The sequence below is a fragment of the Schistocerca cancellata genome, chromosome 2, assembly GCF_023864275.1.
Source record: "Schistocerca cancellata isolate TAMUIC-IGC-003103 chromosome 2, iqSchCanc2.1, whole genome shotgun sequence".
Lineage (NCBI taxonomy): Eukaryota > Metazoa > Arthropoda > Insecta > Orthoptera > Acrididae > Schistocerca > Schistocerca cancellata.
The window spans coordinates 1,098,057,984-1,098,075,311 of record NC_064627.1 but is presented as its reverse complement, the minus strand read 5'-3'; the positions used below and the strand labels follow the sequence as shown (position 1 = coordinate 1,098,075,311).

The 17,328-nt window shown below is 50.0% G+C and overlaps 14 non-coding genes across 14 annotated transcripts; 5 read left to right on the top strand and 9 right to left on the bottom strand.

Annotated features, from left to right (window-relative positions):
* Positions 1-172: 172 nt before the first annotated feature.
* Trnag-ccc (transfer RNA glycine (anticodon CCC)) lies at positions 173-244 on the bottom strand. The gene has a single exon. It is a non-coding gene; the product is annotated as a tRNA-Gly (tRNA).
* Positions 245-927: 683 nt separating this feature from the next.
* On the top strand, positions 928-1,011 carry Trnal-uaa (transfer RNA leucine (anticodon UAA)). Its single transcript has one exon. It is a non-coding gene; the product is annotated as a tRNA-Leu (tRNA).
* A 1,219-nt stretch (positions 1,012-2,230) lies between these two features.
* Positions 2,231-2,302, bottom strand: Trnag-ccc (transfer RNA glycine (anticodon CCC)). The gene has a single exon. It is a non-coding gene; the product is annotated as a tRNA-Gly (tRNA).
* A 1,986-nt stretch (positions 2,303-4,288) lies between these two features.
* On the bottom strand, positions 4,289-4,360 carry Trnag-ccc (transfer RNA glycine (anticodon CCC)). Its single transcript has one exon. It is a non-coding gene; the product is annotated as a tRNA-Gly (tRNA).
* Positions 4,361-5,043: 683 nt separating this feature from the next.
* On the top strand, positions 5,044-5,127 carry Trnal-uaa (transfer RNA leucine (anticodon UAA)). The gene has a single exon. It is a non-coding gene; the product is annotated as a tRNA-Leu (tRNA).
* Positions 5,128-6,346: 1,219 nt separating this feature from the next.
* Positions 6,347-6,418, bottom strand: Trnag-ccc (transfer RNA glycine (anticodon CCC)). The gene has a single exon. It is a non-coding gene; the product is annotated as a tRNA-Gly (tRNA).
* Positions 6,419-8,404: 1,986 nt separating this feature from the next.
* Trnag-ccc (transfer RNA glycine (anticodon CCC)) lies at positions 8,405-8,476 on the bottom strand. Its single transcript has one exon. It is a non-coding gene; the product is annotated as a tRNA-Gly (tRNA).
* Positions 8,477-9,159: 683 nt separating this feature from the next.
* On the top strand, positions 9,160-9,243 carry Trnal-uaa (transfer RNA leucine (anticodon UAA)). The gene has a single exon. It is a non-coding gene; the product is annotated as a tRNA-Leu (tRNA).
* Positions 9,244-10,462: 1,219 nt separating this feature from the next.
* Positions 10,463-10,534, bottom strand: Trnag-ccc (transfer RNA glycine (anticodon CCC)). The gene has a single exon. It is a non-coding gene; the product is annotated as a tRNA-Gly (tRNA).
* A 1,986-nt stretch (positions 10,535-12,520) lies between these two features.
* Positions 12,521-12,592, bottom strand: Trnag-ccc (transfer RNA glycine (anticodon CCC)). Its single transcript has one exon. It is a non-coding gene; the product is annotated as a tRNA-Gly (tRNA).
* A 683-nt stretch (positions 12,593-13,275) lies between these two features.
* On the top strand, positions 13,276-13,359 carry Trnal-uaa (transfer RNA leucine (anticodon UAA)). Its single transcript has one exon. It is a non-coding gene; the product is annotated as a tRNA-Leu (tRNA).
* A 1,219-nt stretch (positions 13,360-14,578) lies between these two features.
* Positions 14,579-14,650, bottom strand: Trnag-ccc (transfer RNA glycine (anticodon CCC)). The gene has a single exon. It is a non-coding gene; the product is annotated as a tRNA-Gly (tRNA).
* A 683-nt stretch (positions 14,651-15,333) lies between these two features.
* On the top strand, positions 15,334-15,417 carry Trnal-uaa (transfer RNA leucine (anticodon UAA)). The gene has a single exon. It is a non-coding gene; the product is annotated as a tRNA-Leu (tRNA).
* Positions 15,418-16,636: 1,219 nt separating this feature from the next.
* Trnag-ccc (transfer RNA glycine (anticodon CCC)) lies at positions 16,637-16,708 on the bottom strand. Its single transcript has one exon. It is a non-coding gene; the product is annotated as a tRNA-Gly (tRNA).
* Between the last annotated feature and the right edge of the window lie 620 nt (positions 16,709-17,328).

Below are 17,328 nucleotides of genomic sequence, written 5' to 3'. Positions count from 1 at the left end.
AAGTCGACACATGGAGACACACGACGCTGAGAAACGAAACCGCAGACTAGCGCCCTGGCAGCACGGACTGAGACGAGGGGCGAAGGAAAACTATTCGTACCGCGACACTTCACAGTTTCGAAGATCGCGTTTCGGTACGTGGAATACCCGTAGAAGAAAAAAGTACCTTCTGTGCGGTGGCCGGGAATCGAACCCGGATCAACTGCTTGGGAAGCAACCATGCTGACCGTTACACCACCACCGCGTTGTGCTGCGTCCCACCCACGCCCTGATATATCGGCTACCCTCCTGCCATCAGAGGCCGAAGGCGATGGCGCTGTAGGCGCTCAACGCCAGAGCGGGGGTGAGCACATCTGAACGCAGTGCGTAGGTGCTGCTAGGGCGATGTAGCGTAACTAGAAGCAGAACTGACAGCCGTTGAAAAACTGCCATTTAATTTACAGCAGGGCGATAAAACAAATATCTAATGTGACGTACTTACTGATGATCCAGAGTCGATTCAGCATATGTGTGCCAATCCAGAAGTAGAAAGCACCTAAGTATCACAATATTAAGTTGGTTAGTTTGATGCTCGCCTGGAGCATATCATTAGCTTCCCCTGAGGGCGAAATGCACAGCGTAGCCGTTGCTAGGGAACGGCCTTTTCTGTCGTTTTTTGTTTTCTCTGCGCCAATGTGAATGTTGATAACTACAGTTCTGCTCGTTCCACTTACGACAGATGGCGACGGAAAACAATGGTGTAAGGCACCATATTTAAGCTGTGGTTCCCGAAAGTGAGGGTGGGGTGCAACCTCACATCTGACAACTCGTTTTAAATACTCTAAAACCAACGTATTTCCTTCACACAAGAAAAAAACACGCTAACTTCGCCGTCAGGCTCTGGAGATATGCCTAGAAACGGCGGTAGTAGACACTTTGCGCCCACACGTCAGATTGGCCGAGCGGTCTAAGGCGCCAGATTTAAGCTCTGGTTCCCTGAGGGGAGCGTGGGTTCAAACCCAACATCTGACAATGCATTTTAAATATTCCAAAACTACCAATTTCGTACATGCGGGAAGAACAGGTTCCACAGACACTACTAGAAACGGCTGTGACTATGGTGCTTGCCTTGCAAGTCTGATTGTCTGGCGGACAGAAAGAATGGAAAGCTGTTAGGAGACATGGCTTTCAGCCACGAGGCCCGGATTCGATTCCTGGTAGCCGAACATCCTTTTGTTTGCTGAGTCTTATTATTCTCACGGCATTTACGATAACTTTGTGTTGTGGTTTTTGGGGTCCAAGCATCAGGCGAGCAAACGTGAACGAAAGCAGATATGTGTGTAAATGAGTGTCAGGGCAGTAATAAAGGTGGATGAGACGGTGGATCGGGTATTGGACTGCAGACGTGCCACATTGCGTAGCTCGAAAGCTGAGTAAGTTAGAGCGTCGTGCTGTGAACACAAATGCCACGTATTCGACCGCACCAAGTGCCATTTTATTTTTCTCCCCTAAAAGAGAATGCTTCCTCCAGCGAGACACTGCCAGGTAAATAACAAGCGATCTTCACAAGAAGTAAGATGTCTACACGTCGCGCGATACTGTCGCCAACGGCGATACCGCGCGTAGTGCAGCGGTTCTCGTCTGTTCACCGGCGTCAAGAATCGTTGGCCGTGGTTAGTATTTGGATGCGTTCTCGGCTGGGAACTCGACGTGCTGTTGGCGTCTTTCATTTTGCATTTTTCCTTCGGTTTCGTGGTTGCTTAGCGATAATGATGCGGTCCCACACGCTGACGCCACTCTTGCCTCTCGGTACACTAAGGGGCGAATCTGTGGCCACAATAAAATGAAAGGTTCGGTCGTGTGTTTGTCGTTTTTTGGTCTCTCCCAGTCGTTTCTCGCGCCTGCCCTCTACGTATATGCCCATTTCCAAGCGTCAGCTTTCGCGTCAGCCGAGCAATGAAAGGTTCTGTCTTGTGTTTGTCGTTTTTTGGTCTCTCCCAGTCGTTTCTCGCGCCTGCCCTCTACATATATGCCCATTTCCAAGCGTCAGCTTTCGCGTCAGCCGAGCAAAGTCGAGACAAGTCGACACATGGAGACACACGACGCTGAGAAACGAAACCGCAGACTAGCGCCCTGGCAGCACGGACTGAGACGAGGGGCGAAGGAAAACTATTCGTACCGCGACACTTCACAGTTTCGAAGATCGCGTTTCGGTACGTGGAATACCCGTAGAAGAAAAAAGTACCTTCTGTGCGGTGGCCGGGAATCGAACCCGGATCAACTGCTTGGGAAGCAACCATGCTGACCGTTACACCACCACCGCGTTGTGCTGCGTCCCACCCACGCCCTGATATATCGGCTACCCTCCTGCCATCAGAGGCCGAAGGCGATGGCGCTGTAGGCGCTCAACGCCAGAGCGGGGGTGAGCACATCTGAACGCAGTGCGTAGGTGCTGCTAGGGCGATGTAGCGTAACTAGAAGCAGAACTGACAGCCGTTGAAAAACTGCCATTTAATTTACAGCAGGGCGATAAAACAAATATCTAATGTGACGTACTTACTGATGATCCAGAGTCGATTCAGCATATGTGTGCCAATCCAGAAGTAGAAAGCACCTAAGTATCACAATATTAAGTTGGTTAGTTTGATGCTCGCCTGGAGCATATCATTAGCTTCCCCTGAGGGCGAAATGCACAGCGTAGCCGTTGCTAGGGAACGGCCTTTTCTGTCGTTTTTTGTTTTCTCTGCGCCAATGTGAATGTTGATAACTACAGTTCTGCTCGTTCCACTTACGACAGATGGCGACGGAAAACAATGGTGTAAGGCACCATATTTAAGCTGTGGTTCCCGAAAGTGAGGGTGGGGTGCAACCTCACATCTGACAACTCGTTTTAAATACTCTAAAACCAACGTATTTCCTTCACACAAGAAAAAAACACGCTAACTTCGCCGTCAGGCTCTGGAGATATGCCTAGAAACGGCGGTAGTAGACACTTTGCGCCCACACGTCAGATTGGCCGAGCGGTCTAAGGCGCCAGATTTAAGCTATGGTTCCCTGAGGGCAGCGTGGGTTCGAACCCCACATTTGATAATGCATTTTAAATATTCCAAAACTACCAATTTCGTACATGCGGGAAGAACAGGTTCCACAGATACTACTAGAAACGGCAGTGACTATGGTGCTTGCCTTGCAAGTCTGATTGTCTGGCGGTCAGAAAGAATGGAAAGCTGTTAGGAGACATGGCTTTCAGCCACGAGGCCCGGATTCGATTCCTGGTAGCCGAACATCCTTTTGTTTGCTGAGTCTTATTATTCTCACGGCATTTACGATATCTTTGTGTTGTGGTTTTTGGGGTCCAAGCATCAGGCGAGCAAACGTGAACGAAAGCAGATATGTGTGTAAATGAGTGTCAGGGCAGTAATAAAGGTGGATGAGACGGTGGATCGGGTATTGGACTGCGGACGTGCCACATTGCGTAGCTCGAAAGCTGAGTAAGTTAGAGCGTCGTGCTGTGAACACAAATGCCACGTATTCGACCGCACCAAGTGCCATTTTATTTTTCTCCCCTAAAAGAGAATGCTTCCTCCAGCGAGACACTGCCAGGTAAATAACAAGCGATCTTCACAAGAAGTAAGATGTCTACACGTCGCGCGATACTGTCGCCAACGGCGATACCGCGCGTAGTGCAGCGGTTCTCGTCTGTTCACCGGCGTCAAGAATCGTTGGCCGTGGTTAGTATTTGGATGCGTTCTCGGCTGGGAACTCGACGTGCTGTTGGCGTCTTTCATTTTGCATTTTTCCTTCGGTTTCGTGGTTGCTTAGCGATAATGATGCGGTCCCACACGCTGACGCCACTCTTGCCTCTCGGTACACTAAGGGGCGAATCTGTGGCCACAATAAAATGAAAGGTTCTGTCGTATGTTTGTCGTTTTTTGGTCTCTCCCAGTCGTTTCTCGCGCCTGCCCTCTACGTATATGCCCATTTCCAAGCGTCAGCTATCGCGTCAGCCGAGCAATGAAAGGTTCTGTCTTGTGTTTGTCGTTTTTTGGTCTCTCCCAGTCGTTTCTCGCGCCTGCCCTCTACATATATGCCCATTTCCAAGCGTCAGCTTTCGCGTCAGCCGAGCAAAGTCGAGACAAGTCGACACATGGAGACACACGACGCTGAGAAACGAAACCGCAGACTAGCGCCCTGGCAGCACGGACTGAGACGAGGGGCGAAGGAAAACTATTCGTACCGCGACACTTCACAGTTTCGAAGATCGCGTTTCGGTACGTGGAATACCCGTAGAAGAAAAAAGTACCTTCTGTGCGGTGGCCGGGAATCGAACCCGGATCAACTGCTTGGGAAGCAACCATGCTGACCGTTACACCACCACCGCGTTGTGCTGCGTCCCACCCACGCCCTGATATATCGGCTACCCTCCTGCCATCAGAGGCCGAAGGCGATGGCGCTGTAGGCGCTCAACGCCAGAGCGGGGGTGAGCACATCTGAACGCAGTGCGTAGGTGCTGCTAGGGCGATGTAGCGTAACTAGAAGCAGAACTGACAGCCGTTGAAAAACTGCCATTTAATTTACAGCAGGGCGATAAAACAAATATCTAATGTGACGTACTTACTGATGATCCAGAGTCGATTCAGCATATGTGTGCCAATCCAGAAGTAGAAAGCACCTAAGTATCACAATATTAAGTTGGTTAGTTTGATGCTCGCCTGGAGCATATCATTAGCTTCCCCTGAGGGCGAAATGCACAGCGTAGCCGTTGCTAGGGAACGGCCTTTTCTGTCGTTTTTTGTTTTCTCTGCGCCAATGTGAATGTTGATAACTACAGTTCTGCTCGTTCCACTTACGACAGATGGCGACGGAAAACAATGGTGTAAGGCACCATATTTAAGCTGTGGTTCCCGAAAGTGAGGGTGGGGTGCAACCTCACATCTGACAACTCGTTTTAAATACTCTAAAACCAACGTATTTCCTTCACACAAGAAAAAAACACGCTAACTTCGCCGTCAGGCTCTGGAGATATGCCTAGAAACGGCGGTAGTAGACACTTTGCGCCCACACGTCAGATTGGCCGAGCGGTCTAAGGCGCCAGATTTAAGCTCTGGTTCCCTGAGGGGAGCGTGGGTTCGAACCCCACATTTGATAATGTATTTTAAATATTCCAAAACTACCAATTTCGTACATGCGGGAAGAACAGGTTCCACAGATACTACTAGAAACGGCAGTGACTATGGTGCTTGCCTTGCAAGTCTGATTGTCTGGCGGTCAGAAAGAATGGAAAGCTGTTAGGAGACATGGCTTTCAGCCACGAGGCCCGGATTCGATTCCTGGTAGCCGAACATCCTTTTGTTTGCTGAGTCTTATTATTCTCACGGCATTTACGATATCTTTGTGTTGTGGTTTTTGGGGTCCAAGCATCAGGCGAGCAAACGTGAACGAAAGCAGATATGTGTGTAAATGAGTGTCAGGGCAGTAATAAAGGTGGATGAGACGGTGGATCGGGTATTGGACTGCGGACGTGCCACATTGCGTAGCTCGAAAGCTGAGTAAGTTAGAGCGTCGTGCTGTGAACACAAATGCCACGTATTCGACCGCACCAAGTGCCATTTTATTTTTCTCCCCTAAAAGAGAATGCTTCCTCCAGCGAGACACTGCCAGGTAAATAACAAGCGATCTTCACAAGAAGTAAGATGTCTACACGTCGCGCGATACTGTCGCCAACGGCGATACCGCGCGTAGTGCAGCGGTTCTCGTCTGTTCACCGGCGTCAAGAATCGTTGGCCGTGGTTAGTATTTGGATGCGTTCTCGGCTGGGAACTCGACGTGCTGTTGGCGTCTTTCATTTTGCATTTTTCCTTCGGTTTCGTGGTTGCTTAGCGATAATGATGCGGTCCCACACGCTGACGCCACTCTTGCCTCTCGGTACACTAAGGGGCGAATCTGTGGCCACAATAAAATGAAAGGTTCTGTCGTGTGTTTGTCGTTTTTTGGTCTCTCCCAGTCGTTTCTCGCGCCTGCCCTCTACGTATATGCCCATTTCCAAGCGTCAGCTTTCGCGTCAGCCGAGCAATGAAAGGTTCTGTCTTGTGTTTGTCGTTTTTTGGTCTCTCCCAGTCGTTTCTCGCGCCTGCCCTCTACATATATGCCCATTTCCAAGCGTCAGCTTTCGCGTCAGCCGAGCAAAGTCGAGACAAGTCGACACATGGAGACACACGACGCTGAGAAACGAAACCGCAGACTAGCGCCCTGGCAGCACGGACTGAGACGAGGGGCGAAGGAAAACTATTCGTACCGCGACACTTCACAGTTTCGAAGATCGCGTTTCGGTACGTGGAATACCCGTAGAAGAAAAAAGTACCTTTTGTGCGGTGGCCGGGAATCGAACCCGGATCAACTGCTTGGGAAGCAACCATGCTGACCGTTACACCACCACCGCGTTGTGCTGCGTCCCCCCCACGCCCTGATATATCGGCTACCCTCCTGCCATCAGAGGCCGAAGGCGATGGCGCTGTAGGCGCTCAACGCCAGAGCGGGGGTGAGCACATCTGAACGCAGTGCGTAGGTGCTGCTAGGGCGATGTAGCGTAACTAGAAGCAGAACTGACAGCCGTTGAAAAACTGCCATTTAATTTACAGCAGGGCGATAAAACAAATATCTAATGTGACGTACTTACTGATGATCCAGAGTCGATTCAGCATATGTGTGCCAATCCAGAAGTAGAAAGCACCTAAGTATCACAATATTAAGTTGGTTAGTTTGATGCTCGCCTGGAGCATATCATTAGCTTCCCCTGAGGGCGAAATGCACAGCGTAGCCGTTGCTAGGGAACGGCCTTTTCTGTCGTTTTTTGTTTTCTCTGCGCCAATGTGAATGTTGATAACTACAGTTCTGCTCGTTCCACTTACGACAGATGGCGACGGAAAACAATGGTGTAAGGCACCATATTTAAGCTGTGGTTCCCGAAAGTGAGGGTGGGGTGCAACCTCACATCTGACAACTCGTTTTAAATACTCTAAAACCAACGTATTTCCTTCACACAAGAAAAAAACACGCTAACTTCGCCGTCAGGCTCTGGAGATATGCCTAGAAACGGCGGTAGTAGACACTTTGCGCCCACACGTCAGATTGGCCGAGCGGTCTAAGGCGCCAGATTTAAGCTATGGTTCCCTGAGGGCAGCGTGGGTTCGAACCCCACATTTGATAATGCATTTTAAATATTCCAAAACTACCAATTTCGTACATGCGGGAAGAACAGGTTCCACAGATACTACTAGAAACGGCAGTGACTATGGTGCTTGCCTTGCAAGTCTGATTGTCTGGCGGTCAGAAAGAATGGAAAGCTGTTAGGAGACATGGCTTTCAGCCACGAGGCCCGGATTCGATTCCTGGTAGCCGAACATCCTTTTGTTTGCTGAGTCTTATTATTCTCACGGCATTTACGATATCTTTGTGTTGTGGTTTTTGGGGTCCAAGCATCAGGCGAGCAAACGTGAACGAAAGCAGATATGTGTGTAAATGAGTGTCAGGGCAGTAATAAAGGTGGATGAGACGGTGGATCGGGTATTGGACTGCGGACGTGCCACATTGCGTAGCTCGAAAGCTGAGTAAGTTAGAGCGTCGTGCTGTGAACACAAATGCCACGTATTCGACCGCACCAAGTGCCATTTTATTTTTCTCCCCTAAAAGAGAATGCTTCCTCCAGCGAGACACTGCCAGGTAAATAACAAGCGATCTTCACAAGAAGTAAGATGTCTACACGTCGCGCGATACTGTCGCCAACGGCGATACCGCGCGTAGTGCAGCGGTTCTCGTCTGTTCACCGGCGTCAAGAATCGTTGGCCGTGGTTAGTATTTGGATGCGTTCTCGGCTGGGAACTCGACGTGCTGTTGGCGTCTTTCATTTTGCATTTTTCCTTCGGTTTCGTGGTTGCTTAGCGATAATGATGCGGTCCCACACGCTGACGCCACTCTTGCCTCTCGGTACACTAAGGGGCGAATCTGTGGCCACAATAAAATGAAAGGTTCTGTCGTGTGTTTGTCGTTTTTTGGTCTCTCCCAGTCGTTTCTCGCGCCTGCCCTCTACGTATATGCCCATTTCCAAGCGTCAGCTATCGCGTCAGCCGAGCAATGAAAGGTTCTGTCTTGTGTTTGTCGTTTTTTGGTCTCTCCCAGTCGTTTCTCGCGCCTGCCCTCTACATATATGCCCATTTCCAAGCGTCAGCTTTCGCGTCAGCCGAGCAAAGTCGAGACAAGTCGACACATGGAGACACACGACGCTGAGAAACGAAACCGCAGACTAGCGCCCTGGCAGCACGGACTGAGACGAGGGGCGAAGGAAAACTATTCGTACCGCGACACTTCACAGTTTCGAAGATCGCGTTTCGGTACGTGGAATACCCGTAGAAGAAAAAAGTACCTTCTGTGCGGTGGCCGGGAATCGAACCCGGATCAACTGCTTGGGAAGCAACCATGCTGACCGTTACACCACCACCGCGTTGTGCTGCGTCCCACCCACGCCCTGATATATCGGCTACCCTCCTGCCATCAGAGGCCGAAGGCGATGGCGCTGTAGGCGCTCAACGCCAGAGCGGGGGTGAGCACATCTGAACGCAGTGCGTAGGTGCTGCTAGGGCGATGTAGCGTAACTAGAAGCAGAACTGACAGCCGTTGAAAAACTGCCATTTAATTTACAGCAGGGCGATAAAACAAATATCTAATGTGACGTACTTACTGATGATCCAGAGTCGATTCAGCATATGTGTGCCAATCCAGAAGTAGAAAGCACCTAAGTATCACAATATTAAGTTGGTTAGTTTGATGCTCGCCTGGAGCATATCATTAGCTTCCCCTGAGGGCGAAATGCACAGCGTAGCCGTTGCTAGGGAACGGCCTTTTCTGTCGTTTTTTGTTTTCTCTGCGCCAATGTGAATGTTGATAACTACAGTTCTGCTCGTTCCACTTACGACAGATGGCGACGGAAAACAATGGTGTAAGGCACCATATTTAAGCTGTGGTTCCCGAAAGTGAGGGTGGGGTGCAACCTCACATCTGACAACTCGTTTTAAATACTCTAAAACCAACGTATTTCCTTCACACAAGAAAAAAACACGCTAACTTCGCCGTCAGGCTCTGGAGATATGCCTAGAAACGGCGGTAGTAGACACTTTGCGCCCACACGTCAGATTGGCCGAGCGGTCTAAGGCGCCAGATTTAAGCTCTGGTTCCCTGAGGGGAGCGTGGGTTCAAACCCAACATCTGACAATGCATTTTAAATATTCCAAAACTACCAATTTCGTACATGCGGGAAGAACAGGTTCCACAGACACTACTAGAAACGGCTGTGACTATGGTGCTTGCCTTGCAAGTCTGATTGTCTGGCGGACAGAAAGAATGGAAAGCTGTTAGGAGACATGGCTTTCAGCCACGAGGCCCGGATTCGATTCCTGGTAGCCGAACATCCTTTTGTTTGCTGAGTCTTATTATTCTCACGGCATTTACGATAACTTTGTGTTGTGGTTTTTGGGGTCCAAGCATCAGGCGAGCAAACGTGAACGAAAGCAGATATGTGTGTAAATGAGTGTCAGGGCAGTAATAAAGGTGGATGAGACGGTGGATCGGGTATTGGACTGCAGACGTGCCACATTGCGTAGCTCGAAAGCTGAGTAAGTTAGAGCGTCGTGCTGTGAACACAAATGCCACGTATTCGACCGCACCAAGTGCCATTTTATTTCTCTCCCCTAAAAGAGAATGCTTCCTCCAGCGAGACACTGCCAGGTAAATAACAAGCGATCTTCACAAGAAGTAAGATGTCTACACGTCGCGCGATACTGTCGCCAACGGCGATACCGCGCGTAGTGCAGCGGTTCTCGTCTGTTCACCGGCGTCAAGAATCGTTGGCCGTGGTTAGTATTTGGATGCGTTCTCGGCTGGGAACTCGACGTGCTGTTGGCGTCTTTCATTTTGCATTTTTCCTTCGGTTTCGTGGTTGCTTAGCGATAATGATGCGGTCCCACACGCTGACGCCACTCTTGCCTCTCGGTACACTAAGGGGCGAATCTGTGGCCACAATAAAATGAAAGGTTCTGTCGTGTGTTTGTCGTTTTTTGGTCTCTCCCAGTCGTTTCTCGCGCCTGCCCTCTACGTATATGCCCATTTCCAAGCGTCAGCTTTCGCGTCAGCCGAGCAATGAAAGGTTCTGTCTTGTGTTTGTCGTTTTTTGGTCTCTCCCAGTCGTTTCTCGCGCCTGCCCTCTACATATATGCCCATTTCCAAGCGTCAGCTTTCGCGTCAGCCGAGCAAAGTCGAGACAAGTCGACACATGGAGACACACGACGCTGAGAAACGAAACCGCAGACTAGCGCCCTGGCAGCACGGACTGAGACGAGGGGCGAAGGAAAACTATTCGTACCGCGACACTTCACAGTTTCGAAGATCGCGTTTCGGTACGTGGAATACCCGTAGAAGAAAAAAGTACCTTCTGTGCGGTGGCCGGGAATCGAACCCGGATCAACTGCTTGGGAAGCAACCATGCTGACCGTTACACCACCACCGCGTTGTGCTGCGTCCCACCCACGCCCTGATATATCGGCTACCCTCCTGCCATCAGAGGCCGAAGGCGATGGCGCTGTAGGCGCTCAACGCCAGAGCGGGGGTGAGCACATCTGAACGCAGTGCGTAGGTGCTGCTAGGGCGATGTAGCGTAACTAGAAGCAGAACTGACAGCCGTTGAAAAACTGCCATTTAATTTACAGCAGGGCGATAAAACAAATATCTAATGTGACGTACTTACTGATGATCCAGAGTCGATTCAGCATATGTGTGCCAATCCAGAAGTAGAAAGCACCTAAGTATCACAATATTAAGTTGGTTAGTTTGATGCTCGCCTGGAGCATATCATTAGCTTCCCCTGAGGGCGAAATGCACAGCGTAGCCGTTGCTAGGGAACGGCCTTTTCTGTCGTTTTTTGTTTTCTCTGCGCCAATGTGAATGTTGATAACTACAGTTCTGCTCGTTCCACTTACGACAGATGGCGACGGAAAACAATGGTGTAAGGCACCATATTTAAGCTGTGGTTCCCGAAAGTGAGGGTGGGGTGCAACCTCACATCTGACAACTCGTTTTAAATACTCTAAAACCAACGTATTTCCTTCACACAAGAAAAAAACACGCTAACTTCGCCGTCAGGCTCTGGAGATATGCCTAGAAACGGCGGTAGTAGACACTTTGCGCCCACACGTCAGATTGGCCGAGCGGTCTAAGGCGCCAGATTTAAGCTATGGTTCCCTGAGGGCAGCGTGGGTTCGAACCCCACATTTGATAATGCATTTTAAATATTCCAAAACTACCAATTTCGTACATGCGGGAAGAACAGGTTCCACAGATACTACTAGAAACGGCAGTGACTATGGTGCTTGCCTTGCAAGTCTGATTGTCTGGCGGTCAGAAAGAATGGAAAGCTGTTAGGAGACATGGCTTTCAGCCACGAGGCCCGGATTCGATTCCTGGTAGCCGAACATCCTTTTGTTTGCTGAGTCTTATTATTCTCACGGCATTTACGATATCTTTGTGTTGTGGTTTTTGGGGTCCAAGCATCAGGCGAGCAAACGTGAACGAAAGCAGATATGTGTGTAAATGAGTGTCAGGGCAGTAATAAAGGTGGATGAGACGGTGGATCGGGTATTGGACTGCGGACGTGCCACATTGCGTAGCTCGAAAGCTGAGTAAGTTAGAGCGTCGTGCTGTGAACACAAATGCCACGTATTCGACCGCACCAAGTGCCATTTTATTTTTCTCCCCTAAAAGAGAATGCTTCCTCCAGCGAGACACTGCCAGGTAAATAACAAGCGATCTTCACAAGAAGTAAGATGTCTACACGTCGCGCGATACTGTCGCCAACGGCGATACCGCGCGTAGTGCAGCGGTTCTCGTCTGTTCACCGGCGTCAAGAATCGTTGGCCGTGGTTAGTATTTGGATGCGTTCTCGGCTGGGAACTCGACGTGCTGTTGGCGTCTTTCATTTTGCATTTTTCCTTCGGTTTCGTGGTTGCTTAGCGATAATGATGCGGTCCCACACGCTGACGCCACTCTTGCCTCTCGGTACACTAAGGGGCGAATCTGTGGCCACAATAAAATGAAAGGTTCTGTCGTGTGTTTGTCGTTTTTTGGTCTCTCCCAGTCGTTTCTCGCGCCTGCCCTCTACGTATATGCCCATTTCCAAGCGTCAGCTTTCGCGTCAGCCGAGCAATGAAAGGTTCTGTCTTGTGTTTGTCGTTTTTTGGTCTCTCCCAGTCGTTTCTCGCGCCTGCCCTCTACATATATGCCCATTTCCAAGCGTCAGCTTTCGCGTCAGCCGAGCAAAGTCGAGACAAGTCGACACATGGAGACACACGACGCTGAGAAACGAAACCGCAGACTAGCGCCCTGGCAGCACGGACTGAGACGAGGGGCGAAGGAAAACTATTCGTACCGCGACACTTCACAGTTTCGAAGATCGCGTTTCGGTACGTGGAATACCCGTAGAAGAAAAAAGTACCTTCTGTGCGGTGGCCGGGAATCGAACCCGGATCAACTGCTTGGGAAGCAACCATGCTGACCGTTACACCACCACCGCGTTGTGCTGCGTCCCACCCACGCCCTGATATATCGGCTACCCTCCTGCCATCAGAGGCCGAAGGCGATGGCGCTGTAGGCGCTCAACGCCAGAGCGGGGGTGAGCACATCTGAACGCAGTGCGTAGGTGCTGCTAGGGCGATGTAGCGTAACTAGAAGCAGAACTGACAGCCGTTGAAAAACTGCCATTTAATTTACAGCAGGGCGATAAAACAAATATCTAATGTGACGTACTTACTGATGATCCAGAGTCGATTCAGCATATGTGTGCCAATCCAGAAGTAGAAAGCACCTAAGTATCACAATATTAAGTTGGTTAGTTTGATGCTCGCCTGGAGCATATCATTAGCTTCCCCTGAGGGCGAAATGCACAGCGTAGCCGTTGCTAGGGAACGGCCTTTTCTGTCGTTTTTTGTTTTCTCTGCGCCAATGTGAATGTTGATAACTACAGTTCTGCTCGTTCCACTTACGACAGATGGCGACGGAAAACAATGCTGTAAGGCACCATATTTAAGCTGTGGTTCCCGAAAGTGAGGGTGGGGTGCAACCTCACATCTGACAACTCGTTTTAAATACTCTAAAACCAACGTATTTCCTTCACACAAGAAAAAAACACGCTAACTTCGCCGTCAGGCTCTGGAGATATGCCTAGAAACGGCGGTAGTAGACACTTTGCGCCCACACGTCAGATTGGCCGAGCGGTCTAAGGCGCCAGATTTAAGCTCTGGTTCCCTGAGGGGAGCGTGGGTTCGAACCCCACATTTGATAATGCATTTTAAATATTCCAAAACTACCAATTTCGTACATGCGGGAAGAACAGGTTCCACAGATACTACTAGAAACGGCAGTGACTATGGTGCTTGCCTTGCAAGTCTGATTGTCTGGCGGTCAGAAAGAATGGAAAGCTGTTAGGAGACATGGCTTTCAGCCACGAGGCCCGGATTCGATTCCTGGTAGCCGAACATCCTTTTGTTTGCTGAGTCTTATTATTCTCACGGCATTTACGATATCTTTGTGTTGTGGTTTTTGGGGTCCAAGCATCAGGCGAGCAAACGTGAACGAAAGCAGATATGTGTGTAAATGAGTGTCAGGGCAGTAATAAAGGTGGATGAGACGGTGGATCGGGTATTGGACTGCGGACGTGCCACATTGCGTAGCTCGAAAGCTGAGTAAGTTAGAGCGTCGTGCTGTGAACACAAATGCCACGTATTCGACCGCACCAAGTGCCATTTTATTTTTCTCCCCTAAAAGAGAATGCTTCCTCCAGCGAGACACTGCCAGGTAAATAACAAGCGATCTTCACAAGAAGTAAGATGTCTACACGTCGCGCGATACTGTCGCCAACGGCGATACCGCGCGTAGTGCAGCGGTTCTCGTCTGTTCACCGGCGTCAAGAATCGTTGGCCGTGGTTAGTATTTGGATGCGTTCTCGGCTGGGAACTCGACGTGCTGTTGGCGTCTTTCATTTTGCATTTTTCCTTCGGTTTCGTGGTTGCTTAGCGATAATGATGCGGTCCCACACGCTGACGCCACTCTTGCCTCTCGGTACACTAAGGGGCGAATCTGTGGCCACAATAAAATGAAAGGTTCTGTCGTGTGTTTGTCGTTTTTTGGTCTCTCCCAGTCGTTTCTCGCGCCTGCCCTCTACGTATATGCCCATTTCCAAGCGTCAGCTTTCGCGTCAGCCGAGCAATGAAAGGTTCTGTCTTGTGTTTGTCGTTTTTTGGTCTCTCCCAGTCGTTTCTCGCGCCTGCCCTCTACATATATGCCCATTTCCAAGCGTCAGCTTTCGCGTCAGCCGAGCAAAGTCGAGACAAGTCGACACATGGAGACACACGACGCTGAGAAACGAAACCGCAGACTAGCGCCCTGGCAGCACGGACTGAGACGAGGGGCGAAGGAAAACTATTCGTACCGCGACACTTCACAGTTTCGAAGATCGCGTTTCGGTACGTGGAATACCCGTAGAAGAAAAAAGTACCTTCTGTGCGGTGGCCGGGAATCGAACCCGGATCAACTGCTTGGGAAGCAACCATGCTGACCGTTACACCACCACCGCGTTGTGCTGCGTCCCACCCACGCCCTGATATATCGGCTACCCTCCTGCCATCAGAGGCCGAAGGCGATGGCGCTGTAGGCGCTCAACGCCAGAGCGGGGGTGAGCACATCTGAACGCAGTGCGTAGGTGCTGCTAGGGCGATGTAGCGTAACTAGAAGCAGAACTGACAGCCGTTGAAAAACTGCCATTTAATTTACAGCAGGGCGATAAAACAAATATCTAATGTGACGTACTTACTGATGATCCAGAGTCGATTCAGCATATGTGTGCCAATCCAGAAGTAGAAAGCACCTAAGTATCACAATATTAAGTTGGTTAGTTTGATGCTCGCCTGGAGCATATCATTAGCTTCCCCTGAGGGCGAAATGCACAGCGTAGCCGTTGCTAGGGAACGGCCTTTTCTGTCGTTTTTTGTTTTCTCTGCGCCAATGTGAATGTTGATAACTACAGTTCTGCTCGTTCCACTTACGACAGATGGCGACGGAAAACAATGGTGTAAGGCACCATATTTAAGCTGTGGTTCCCGAAAGTGAGGGTGGGGTGCAACCTCACATCTGACAACTCGTTTTAAATACTCTAAAACCAACGTATTTCCTTCACACAAGAAAAAAACACGCTAACTTCGCCGTCAGGCTCTGGAGATATGCCTAGAAACGGCGGTAGTAGACACTTTGCGCCCACACGTCAGATTGGCCGAGCGGTCTAAGGCGCCAGATTTAAGCTCTGGTTCCCTGAGGGGAGCGTGGGTTCAAACCCAACATCTGACAATGCATTTTAAATATTCCAAAACTACCAATTTCGTACATGCGGGAAGAACAGGTTCCACAGACACTACTAGAAACGGCTGTGACTATGGTGCTTGCCTTGCAAGTCTGATTGTCTGGCGGACAGAAAGAATGGAAAGCTGTTAGGAGACATGGCTTTCAGCCACGAGGCCCGGATTCGATTCCTGGTAGCCGAACATCCTTTTGTTTGCTGAGTCTTATTATTCTCACGGCATTTACGATAACTTTGTGTTGTGGTTTTTGGGGTCCAAGCATCAGGCGAGCAAACGTGAACGAAAGCAGATATGTGTGTAAATGAGTGTCAGGGCAGTAATAAAGGTGGATGAGACGGTGGATCGGGTATTGGACTGCAGACGTGCCACATTGCGTAGCTCGAAAGCTGAGTAAGTTAGAGCGTCGTGCTGTGAACACAAATGCCACGTATTCGACCGCACCAAGTGCCATTTTATTTTTCTCCCCTAAAAGAGAATGCTTCCTCCAGCGAGACACTGCCAGGTAAATAACAAGCGATCTTCACAAGAAGTAAGATGTCTACACGTCGCGCGATACTGTCGCCAACGGCGATACCGCGCGTAGTGCAGCGGTTCTCGTCTGTTCACCGGCGTCAAGAATCGTTGGCCGTGGTTAGTATTTGGATGCGTTCTCGGCTGGGAACTCGACGTGCTGTTGGCGTCTTTCATTTTGCATTTTTCCTTCGGTTTCGTGGTTGCTTAGCGATAATGATGCGGTCCCACACGCTGACGCCACTCTTGCCTCTCGGTACACTAAGGGGCGAATCTGTGGCCACAATAAAATGAAAGGTTCTGTCGTGTGTTTGTCGTTTTTTGGTCTCTCCCAGTCGTTTCTCGCGCCTGCCCTCTACGTATATGCCCATTTCCAAGCGTCAGCTTTCGCGTCAGCCGAGCAATGAAAGGTTCTGTCTTGTGTTTGTCGTTTTTTGGTCTCTCCCAGTCGTTTCTCGCGCCTGCCCTCTACATATATGCCCATTTCCAAGCGTCAGCTTTCGCGTCAGCCGAGCAAAGTCGAGACAAGTCGACACATGGAGACACACGACGCTGAGAAACGAAACCGCAGACTAGCGCCCTGGCAGCACGGACTGAGACGAGGGGCGAAGGAAAACTATTCGTACCGCGACACTTCACAGTTTCGAAGATCGCGTTTCGGTACGTGGAATACCCGTAGAAGAAAAAAGTACCTTCTGTGCGGTGGCCGGGAATCGAACCCGGATCAACTGCTTGGGAAGCAACCATGCTGACCGTTACACCACCACCGCGTTGTGCTGCGTCCCACCCACGCCCTGATATATCGGCTACCCTCCTGCCATCAGAGGCCGAAGGCGATGGCGCTGTAGGCGCTCAACGCCAGAGCGGGGGTGAGCACATCTGAACGCAGTGCGTAGGTGCTGCTAGGGCGATGTAGCGTAACTAGAAGCAGAACTGACAGCCGTTGAAAAACTGCCATTTAATTTACAGCAGGGCGATAAAACAAATATCTAATGTGACGTACTTACTGATGATCCAGAGTCGATTCAGCATATGTGTGCCAATCCAGAAGTAGAAAGCACCTAAGTATCACAATATTAAGTTGGTTAGTTTGATGCTCGCCTGGAGCATATCATTAGCTTCCCCTGAGGGCGAAATGCACAGCGTAGCCGTTGCTAGGGAACGGCCTTTTCTGTCGTTTTTTGTTTTCTCTGCGCCAATGTGAATGTTGATAACTACAGTTCTGCTCGTTCCACTTACGACAGATGGCGACGGAAAACAATGGTGTAAGGCACCATATTTAAGCTGTGGTTCCCGAAAGTGAGGGTGGGGTGCAACCTCACATCTGACAACTCGTTTTAAATACTCTAAAACCAACGTATTTCCTTCACACAAGAAAAAAACACGCTAA